Below are 11,106 nucleotides of genomic sequence, written 5' to 3' on the forward strand. Positions count from 1 at the left end.
TCTGGGTCAGCCTTCAAGTTGAAACTGGCTCTCTAAAATTCTTCTTTGCAAGATTTATTATTTCTTTCATTTTTAACTCCACTTTTCAGGCACGCTTGCTCCCCAAATGGCTCACAAATTAAAAATACAATCAAACCATTTTTAAAAAACCTGAATGAAGACCAGTTATGGACAATGCCACCAGCAAGGCGATGAATGAAAAAGAACTGTACGTTGCATGAGCTTTAAACAAAACTCTCATTAAGTAGGTCTTTACCCCATTTCTAGAAACCAGCATGAAGTTGTTAACAAAAAGCTACATGTTTCAAAGGGAGATCCCAACGGCGGTGGTGGGGGCCCTGCAAGAGAAAGTCCAGACATTGTTGATCCCCCACCAAATTCCTGACAGCTGGGGATGCTGCAACATTTCCTGAACTTTTGATAACTGTGACTGCTGATTGTATTGATTTAAAAAATATTTTTACTCTGCTTTCCAGCCCAAAGTCTCATGAAATGACTCAGAAGAAAAGCAGAATTTACTCTCACACACACAAAATGGAACAACGGTTCACAAAACCACCAGAGAATTATTTTGCTACTACATATATCTGTTTTAAACAGTCTTGTAAAACTGTACAAGACTGCTTTGGGTGACAAATCCAGAACAGCAAATGGAATATAAATCTTTAGAATAATAATAAAAAAAGAACTTCGTTCTAATACACCCCTCATCCAAAAATCTGTCCAATCCCCCTTTAAAGCTATTTAAGGTAGTAACGCTCATTGTGCCCTTCAACAGCGAATCCCACAAGTTAATTATTCATTGAGTAAAGAACTTTCTACTTTACAGCTTGAATCCATTACCCATCAACTTTATTGGTTACCCCAAATTCTACAATTTTGTGAGAGGGTTAGGAAAAGTCTCTGTTATTGACTTTCTCCACCAAATGCATGAACCTTGATCATCTTCTGTCCTCCCTCCCCCATTAGCTTTTCCCCCTAAACTGAAAAGCTCTAATACCCTTTCCTCTTAGGACTACTGTACAGCTACTTCTCTGTTCAATCAAGAAGTCCAATAAACGGCTTTGTAACTTTCTAAAATTAGCACTCCCACAGAAGACCTTTGCCCCCACAGGAAAATGGAGAAAGTAGAAACATCTGGGCCTGTGACGAAGTTCCACACTCATGGTGCCTCTGAAGTGAAACCAAAAGACCTACATTGTTGTCTGTTTCCTAAAACTTACAGTTGTGTTTCTGCTGAATGTGGGTGTTTCTCTGGAACAGTAAAGGGGGACATCAAAACACATTCACATGGGTATCTCTCTAAGCTTCCACTGAGAGATTTAAATGTATCCTACAGCTGCAAGGAAAGATTTTCTTACTTTTCTCAAACATCCTTCCTTAAGAAAACAGGTTGTCATTTGAGATTATGGTTTAAATTTACATTTAAGAAAAACCCCAATAACCATTCTTGCCTATGGTTTTCTATCTTTTGTTAACATACAAACGGCCAAATTTTTAAAAGTTCAAGGACAACATTTCTTTTTTCAACAGTACAAACACAGGTGGTGACAAGTTAAATTGTTTTGATTTGAATGCAGTTTTCTACTGTGCCCCAATTTCTACACTTCTTACTCTATGCTACTAGTTTAGACAAATAGAAAGCAGATTATCTCACAATTTGACCCAGAGAACCTTGTCTAGAATTATTTCTCCAGAAAGTGGAAATATTTTGGGGAGGGGAGCTCCTCTCCAATTTTTTCTCATGAAGAATCAGGGAAATGTATGTCAAATGTGGTTATTAATATTCAAGCTAGAATTACAACTATAAGGAACTTGGGACAGCTGCTGAAAATGGTAACCCTGTGTTGCATTCTCCTTTCACTCTTTGTAAAATACAAAGCATCTAGAGTTCAGATATCATTATGCTGAGCTTTCCTCCTTTCTCATCACTGGCAATAAAAGTTGTATAGTGGTGGATGCAGATAAACACACAGCATGATCCCATAAGGACACAAAGGAACTTCATGTTGTAGAAGGGGAAAGCCTGCACCAGGATACCATTTGTAGCAGCAGGCCTGCGTTTCTTGTAACTTTTAGCTCCAGCCAAGATACAAGAGAATCTGATGGCCATCTGGAGTGTAGTTTTGATGTCCTGGTGAATTAGATTACAATGTGGCATCATCTAAACTCTTCCCTGAAATATTTTTCAAGGATACTACAGTCATAAGAAAGGTTATAATCCTTTCACACAGAGATAATTCCTCAGGTGGAAAGAGAAGTATTCTGAGTGGAGGCACCCTTTAGGTATAGTTTCGGTCAGAAAGAGACTCCATAAATAGGCATCACGTCAAACTCTGTCAAATCAGAAAATACTGGCATGCAATTATCATGAGGCCTATGAGATCAAATTCACGTGTGAAAGTTATTCCTATGATAACTACACAGTCCTCATTTGAACATGCAATACTGCTGTTATCAGTCATTAAAAATGTTTTCCCCCCACAGGACCTGGCAAGCAATTACATTATTGGACTTGATCCCTGCCTTCATTAAAAACCCATTTTATTTCCATAAACAGGAGAGACTGCAGACGGAGCACTTTGTAAGAAATGGTGAGACAGATTACATCACTTTTGGCAGACAAGGGAGAGGCTGGGGTATTCCTCTTTTCATTCTTTTAAAAAATTTTGGACTGTTCCAAAGAGCAAGAAGCACGCTTTTCAGAAGAATAATGGAACAAAGGGGTCGCTAAACAGAATATGAGGGGATATGATATAGTGGTATGGGATTGGGGCTCACACTCCTGGCCTTTGATGGGGCACCTTTGGTGCCAACTTTGGGGGTTAGGAGTTTGGGAGTGCTCCAGGACCCCACCTTAACGATGGAGGCCCAGGTGGCAGTCACTGCCAAAGCAGCCTTTTATAATCTACGGCTGGTGCGGCAGTTGGTCCCCTTCCTTAGCTGCGGCGATCTGGCCACAGTGATCCATGGAACGGTCACCTTGAGGCTAGACTACTGCAACGCTCTCTACATGGGGCTGCCTTTGTCGCAAATTCAGAGGCTGCAGCTGGTGCAGAATGCGGCGGCCAGGTTGTTGGTGGGTGTCCCTAAATGCGATCACATCCAATCTGTGCTGAAAGTGCTGCACTGGCTGCCTATAGCGTTCCGGATTAGCTTCAAAGTGCTGGTGCTTAACTTTAAAGCCCTATATGGCCAGGGTACGGCATACCTGAGGGACCACCTTTCCCCATACAGGCCCCAAAGAGCACTTCGGTCGGGGTCACAACACCGCCTAGTGACCCCGGGTCCTAAAGAGGCCAGGCTTGCTGCCACAAGGGCCAGGTCCTTCTTGGTGGCGGCTCCTACCTGGTGGAATGAGCTCCCGGAGGAGATCAGGGCCCTATGGGACCTCTTGCAGTTCCGCAGGGCCTGCAAGATGGAGCTCTTCCGCCAGGCTTTTGAGTAGGAGCCGCTGCCGCCACCACCACCGAGAAACTGCAGAGCAGGACCGCCGGGTTGGGCCGACTGGCCACCTGGAACATCTTGGCCCATGGCATCCCCCCTCTTTGATCCTGCCGCAATATACAATAGGGAGTGAGTATTTTAGTTGCTAATGTATCCTGCAAGATGCGAGTTTTTGTTTTAATTGTTTTAACTTATCCAATTTTTATTGCACTTGGTGCCTTACTTGTTTTAATCCTGTTGTATTTTATTGCACAGCTGTGCCTATGTAAGCCGCCCTGAGTCCGCTTGTGGGGAGGGCGGGGTATAAGTGAAATAAAATAAATAAAAATAAATATGATCTATAGATAAAGCGGGGGAATTCTAGTGTGTGTATCCTTCTAGAATTTCTAAATATTTAGACCGCACTCCTGATAGCAGAGATGTTTTTCTTCTAAAGTGAAACTGGAGAGAGAGATTTCATTCTTAGACCACAAAATATTGATCTTGGGCTGGATCAATTTATTCATTTAAAATATCCTGCATGCCTAGTCTGCAAATGGACTCTTGCAGTATCTTACAACTAGCAAACCTACAAATAATTAGTAAAATCAAATAAACTACAGCTACTAGCATGAAAGTTTGCCTCTTCTGAAAGAAACTAGAACACCAAACTTCACTCAAGTCCAGGACCTCCATTGCATGGACACTCTGACATCTGAACTCACGATTCTACACAATACTGGCCTTGACTTTCAGAGTTGCAGAGGCTACTCAAGATGCACCACATGGCCCAGTCAACAAACTAACTGTGTCTTGACTCTAGAAATCTTCGTTCTTGCAGGTAGAAGGGCCTTCTGGTTTGAGAAGGGAACATCTCTCTACTCTACGCTTCCAATTTTCTAAGGTACCTATATCCCCCATCTGGAGGCACACTGGTGGAGGAAGAGACCTATCTAGTACATTTTTATTCTACCCTTCCTCAAGGCACTCAGAGTGATGTACATGATTCTTGTTCATTTTAATCCTCAGAAAAACCCTTAAGCTGAGAGCATAACCCACCCAATGTCACATACAGAGTTTCATGGCAGAGTGGGGACTTCAACGCAGGTCTTCCTGGTCCAAATCCAGCCCTCTACACCACAGTAGCTTGCTTCTCTCACCAAGGAACTGGATAAGGTTCCAGGCAACCCCCAAACTCCCTGAACACCATCTGAAAACCATCCACTTCAGCTCATTTCCTTGCTTGCTCATATCAGAATGATGCAACCTCTGTGCCCATGGACAGAATGGCAGCTTGCTGACAATGATGCAACCTCTGTGCCCATGGTTTTTTTGAGAAAAAGTACTAAAGGTACACCAATGTAAACAATTCAGTCCAATGAATGGACAGCCAGTCTTGTCAAGGAAGAACAAAGCAGGTTCAAGACACCAGCCACACTTTCCAGTTCCAGAACCACAAGAGGCCACATTTGATGCAAGCCATGCCCTTTTAGTGGCCAACAAAAAGAACACCTTATCTTGTTCTTGAAACACCAATTTGCTCTATCACTCAAACACTGGCTTTTGATTCTCCAGCATCATCTGCCTTCCTTCTCTAAAAGTAAGAGCTGCTAGGATGAAAAGGCAATAAACTAAGGAGATTTATCTACTCAGCACTATAAATCCCATTCTTGTTGATTAATGGGGCTGGGACTACACAGCTCTCTTCTACATATACTACCGACCTAGCTATGCCGACTGCCACACTAAAAAATTCTGTGGTAAAAAAGGGGACATTTGGATATTCGTGAGATGGGAGGGGGTCAGGAAGTGTCAAGGAAGAACAAAGCAGGTCAAGACACTAGACATACCAGCTCACAGTGGATAAACAAACATGAAAACAACCCTGGTAACTAATGTCTTCTTCTATAGGCAGTAAGACCACAGAACCATAGCATTTCATCTCTCCAGACACAGGTCCTAATTACATTACCAATCTTTGACCACTTGTTTTATTCCATTGATCCAGATCCATCTTCTTTTTTTTGTTTTTTGTTTTCTCTCTTCTTCCCTCTATTTCTCTTCAATGTGATATTCATGGGGCAGGGACCCAAACCACATACGCACTGACAGGAGATGAATAATCAGGAAAGAGACCTTGGGGTCAAGAAATGTTGACTCCTTGGCATGGATGAAATGTTTAGCCATTTTCACAAGACCTGCGGTACAGTCACATTCAGAAGGCCACACAGAGTTCTGATCACCACATCTCAAAAAGGATACTGTAGAATTGGAACAAGTGCAGTAAAAGGCAACCATGAAAACCAAAGAGTTGAAGATCCTTCCCTAAAAGGAGAGAGAGTAGGCTCTATAGATTGGGGGGGGGGGGGGGGGGGGAGATGACTAACAAAGAATATGGTAACAGTTTATACAATTATGCGTGACATGAAGAAACCTTTTTCTCCTCCCATAATACTGGAATTTCACACCAAATGAAGTTGATATGTGGCATATTCAGGACAGATCAAAGTAATACTTTTTCATACAACAGTTACAGTTCAAGCCTATACAGTTACTCCCGTCTAAGACTCACTGAAGTAAATGGGCTTATGCTGGAGTAATTGTGCAGAGGATTAATTAACATGCTGTCACAGGATATGGTAACACCCATTAGCTTTGATGGATTTAGAAGGGGATTAGGCCAATTCACGGAGGAGAGGTCCATCACTGGCTATTAGACATGGTGACTAAAGGTAACTTTCAAGTCCAGATGCAGTAAACCTCTGAATACCAACTGCTGAGGGGAGGCAACAGAGTTGTACACCCCTGTTTGCAATCTTCTGAGGCATCTTCTCAGGCCAGTGTGGAAAACAGGATGCTGGACTAGATGGCCACTGGTTTGATCCAAGTGGGCTGCTCTTATATTCTGCTCGCTTGCTTGAAGACTCTCCTCTCTCCAAATCCACTGCCAGCCAGGTCATGATGATCCCCCAATTCAACTGATATTCTAGACCATTCATAAAACAACATTGAAAGTGTCAACTATTAGGACAAGAGATATACAAGAGAGATTTTAAAAAAATAATTAAGGGCCATCTCAAAAGCCAAAATATATCTCCATAAATGTGAATAATAGAGAGTGCTGATAGCTAATCTGTCTTCCACTTGTCAAACCACCATAAGAGCTGTGTGCCTCAGAAGACAGCTGCCTTCTCAACACATTGCACAGGTCTAACACACACAATGCTCCAAGAGGGAGGAGGCGTTCTTTGCTCTCAAGGAAGAAAAAGGTTTTGGTGCAAGTTGCAAACAAGTCTACAGAGTTCACTTTGGTAGAAGAAAAATTATTTCCGGGGCGGGGGGGGGAAGCATTTCACCCCTTTCCTGAGAAACAGACCGCATCCTATCCCTAGATTTCAAGGACAAGGCTCCTGCATGCCTATCAAAGCCAATTAGTACAAAACAATAGTCTGAGTTTTTCTTGCTTTTTTCTTAAAAACTGAAAACATTTCCATACTTGCTCTCTACATAAAAATATGCTAGAAGAAATGCAACAGTTAGTGAGTAGAACCAGTAAATTATCCTCCTGATTACCAAAGCACTATGGGGTGCTGCAAAATAACAGCTAGAGTGTCATGACATGACAAATGATCAGCCAAAGGCTTCTGGGAGCCCAAACCAACCACTCAGAGTTGGCTGTGTGACTATCTCCGATCTGGCCCCATTGCCTGGGGTTAAGCTGCGGAAACTCTGTGTCAGATATGCTTGGATCATTCTGTTTCTACTGATGCAGAAATGCAGCAGAGTTACTGGTCTTCATGAGGCTGTCCACTGCACCTCTACATGATTCCAATCAGCAAGAACACTTGGAACAGTGACTCATGCAGAAACATGAGGCAGATTAATTTGTCTTTGAAGCAGATAATTCTCACTCTTAACATACTCCAAAAGCAAATATTTAGGAACAATAGTGAAATGCACTTCCAGTTTTAATTGTGAAAAAAGTGCACGGCAATCCTCAGATGCTTGGCCAAGTAAAGGCTGTTTCAGAGGGCAGCCGTGGTGGTCTGCAGCAGAGCAGCACGACTGGAGTCCAGGAGCTGACCAAAAAGAGCTTCAGGGTATGCATTTTGCTTATTTATGAGTTTTTTAAATTATATGTTAAACATTTTTATTATATTATATTATAGGGAAAGGGATGGGGACTCACAAAAGTTAAATATAAGTCACTCAGCAAGATCCCAGACTTTGGGGGAGTTAACTAGGTTTAGCTACTGAAATGGTTAACATATACATTAGAACATAACTGTAAGTCTTAACTATACTACTACCTGAAATCAATTTAACAGTCATTCTCTTTCTTCAGGGAACCCAGGAAACTGTAGGTCTACAGAGAAAGACTTTGGATTTCCAATGAAATCTGCAGCAACCTCATAAAACTAACCTGAATCCTCAGCAACCTCCGAAAACTATAATCCCTGTGATCCTTTTGATGGGAAGCCACAGCAATTGGCCTATTTATTTCTTTTAAAAAACTATGCTACTTTTTTGACCTAAGGCTTCAAAGGGTGCACATGTGTTTACAATCATAATTAATTTAAAACTAATCATAAAACATAGTGACCACACACACACACTGGCCAACATAAGGAGCATAAAAAACTGCAAAAGCAACAGCACAATCCTATGCAGGGTTATTTCAGTCTGAGCTCACAGGCGTAAATCTGCAAAGAATTGTACTGTAAGACACCTTAATCAGGAAATGAGTGAAAAACTGGCTATTTCAAGGTTTCACAAACATGCAACATTTGGTGGGTCAGTGGCTCAAGGAAGTGCTCTTTGTAATGGGAACTGCAGAGTTACTGGCATATCCCTATTTTCATCTTTGAAATGCTGTGAGAGAGTACGAGCAAGACGCACAGTTGACCTCAATGCCACTTCTGTTCCAGCACCCTCCACACAAGGAATGTTACACTGGGACACTGCTAATGTCTTCACAGCTCAACAAGCTGTCAACAAGAAACCTACCCCTCCAAACCTTAGATCAATATTTGAGGTTTAAAGCCACACAAACTCAACTATGATTTGCACTCCCATTCAGTCTTGCTTATCAATGGCAGCAAACCAAGCCATGATCTTCTGAGTCACGCATTGAGTATGCTGAACCAAGCAGAATAGTATCTGAAGTTTCCTGGCCAAATGTCCTGGATGCCTTTGACTCCAGACTCAAGGTGTGCCTCCTACACTGTTTCAACAGGGACATGATTTGATTATTCATCACTGCTTAGGACCTTGTAAGGTTTAAGATGGCCCTGGCTCTGTGGCAGGCTCAAAATGGCAGCTGGGCTTGGCACTAGAGGTTGGTTTCAGAACCTGGCTTGGATGGCAGCCCAATTGACTTCTATCTCTTGATGTTCTTTCCTCGAGTCCTTGTTCCTTCTGGCTAGTCAGAATCTGTCAGAATCTTCCAGGACACTGTGAAGTTCCAGCTACCCCCTTGCCTCTCTGTATCTTCCTCTGGGGCTGGTTTGCTCCAGTTTTGCTGGTGCACCAAGCTTTTTTGACGGCCAAAACTCAGAATGCTCACCGGGATCTCAGGTTGCTGATTATAGCCAGACAGAATACTGTGAGAACCAACTTCCATCCTAAACTGTCTACACCCTGCCCCTTGCCAATGTCCAGCAATTAACAGGGAAGGGGTCCATCCAATTCTTTCCTCCTCCTCAAGAGCAGAATGGAAGGTGCTCCTTGGACAAGCTAGTCTGGGTCACAGGGGCATGATCAAGTGCCTGAGCAGCTATGATCCCACCACAGGCAATAAAGAGAGTTCCATACAATCAGTGCAAATCTTATTCCGAAGCCCACATAAAAAGGAAAGTTCTGTGCTGAGAGTCATGCAATTTGAATTTTCATGCATTTCCCCCCTCCCATTCAATTTGTTTCACTTCCAGTATCCATGGTTGCAAAAAGAATTTGGGCCAGCAAAATTCTCATCTTTTGGAGGGGCAAAAGATGAGAAGTCACAGGACTAGCAGAACCTGATGGCTGACAAACTGATCAGATTTGTAGCTTTGTGGTTTCAAAAATGGAGACCTGCTTCTTACATGCAGTGGATGTGATCGCAACCTTTTCTCTTGACTATACCTTTCCCTGTGGGACAGGTGCTCCACCACAATGATTTTGGTTGCCCTAGTCTGCATCTTTTCCACTTTTATAATATCTGGGAGGATTTTTTTTAGATGAAGAGACTAGAAATGTACATTATATTGCAAGTGGGGTTACATAACAGAAAAAGAGCATTACAATACCGGCCATTTCATTTTCTGTGTCCCAGACACAGAAAGTAGCACATCAGAGGGCATGGTTCTAGTCTAGGCTTCTCCCTGATCATCTGTTTATCTATGTGCGGAAACTCTGTTTTGTACTCCTATCTGCAGTCTAAAGGGGTACAGCCCAGAAACAGACGAACCACCACATCTGCCTGCAAGAACTAAGTCTTCCATTATGCTGGAATCTCTCTCTCTCTCTTTAAGAAAAGGTAAAGGATGCCTTTTGGCAGCAAAATGTTTAATTTATTAAAATGTACACTTTCCAAAAAGAAAAGTGTGTTTCACAACCAAAGGACTGGGTTGTCTTTGCTATCTACAGGTAATGAATCTCTCATGTCTCCTTATTTTGAAGCAAAACTGTTTTGGCTCATCAGATTTGCCTCCCAGTCAATGATTGTTCTGTTATTCTTTTTAACAGCCCAGACAATTTAGAATCCTGCTGCGTGCCTGTGTGTGTTTTGCACATCAGGAATAAAGCAAAATAAGGGACGAAAAAGCATCTTTTAAACAACTGCTTGTAATCATTTAAATCAAGCATTAAATTGAGCAAGTAAAGCTGGTGACGGAAGAGTCAAATAATTGTCTTCAGTGCTTCCCATTATATCTTTTTCACGGCTTGCTTCACCAGCCAGTTTGTCTTTGTGCTCAGCACAGCATTTTCAGAAACACTTGCATATTATACTGCTCTAAAAGAAGGAAAAAACCAATCTGTGGAATATGCTGTTGGAAGTAAGGCTCGTAGTCTTCTCTCCCTATATCATGAGAGTTCCCCATCACAACAAGTGGGTAACCATCAATAGTTTTGTCTCCATTGGTACATGTCTTGTATTCTTGCTCCAAATGACAAGAAAGCCATTATTCTTCAAAGCAAGAATTATATGGTGTGGGAAAATGCCCATTAATAGTGGTTGGACACCGACTTCCGGTTTTGGCTCCTCGCCTAGCAGGCGTGCACTGGCAAGCTCTGTATGGTGCGGCCTGTCCCGTGGCGACTAGGAGGGGATCCGGCTGTGCCGGTTCCCCCTGGGGCCCCCGCAGAGGGCCCCCCAGCCATGGGGCTCGAGTAGTACCGCTCCCGAGGTATGATGCCAGGGGATTGAGGCACACTTTGCCCTGAAGGTCCTACTGCCGCAGTGCCATCATGGTACCTAGAGGCGCACACCAGACAAGCGTTCAGGAGTTTTAGCGAGAATGCAAGGTATCTCAGCAATTTAACAATACCGAAAGAAACATGAGTGAATTTGCATCAAGCGCATGAACTTTTAAACAAGCTACGACACACACACCCCACCAGCGATAGGGAAGGGAGTAATATCCCCCCCCCAACAAAAATGAAACTCTAATTAAAAACCTTACCAGAATAGGGAGAGAG

The 11,106-nt window shown here is 42.7% G+C and overlaps 1 protein-coding gene across 1 annotated transcript in view; it reads right to left on the minus strand.

Annotated features, from left to right (window-relative positions):
* Nucleotides 1-6,359: 6,359 nt before the first annotated feature.
* EFL1 (elongation factor like GTPase 1) overlaps nt 6,360-11,106 on the minus strand; it is a 130,380-nt gene continuing 125,633 nt past the window's right edge. The window contains exon 21 of the mRNA XM_015407424.1: nt 6,360-6,412. The gene's annotated coding sequence lies outside the window, so the exon portion shown is untranslated. The remainder of the gene's footprint in view (nt 6,413-11,106) is intronic.

This window comes from Gekko japonicus, unplaced genomic scaffold, assembly GCF_001447785.1.
Source record: "Gekko japonicus isolate JY-2015 unplaced genomic scaffold, Gekko_japonicus_V1.1 scaffold322, whole genome shotgun sequence".
Taxonomy (NCBI): Eukaryota; Metazoa; Chordata; class Lepidosauria; order Squamata; family Gekkonidae; genus Gekko; species Gekko japonicus.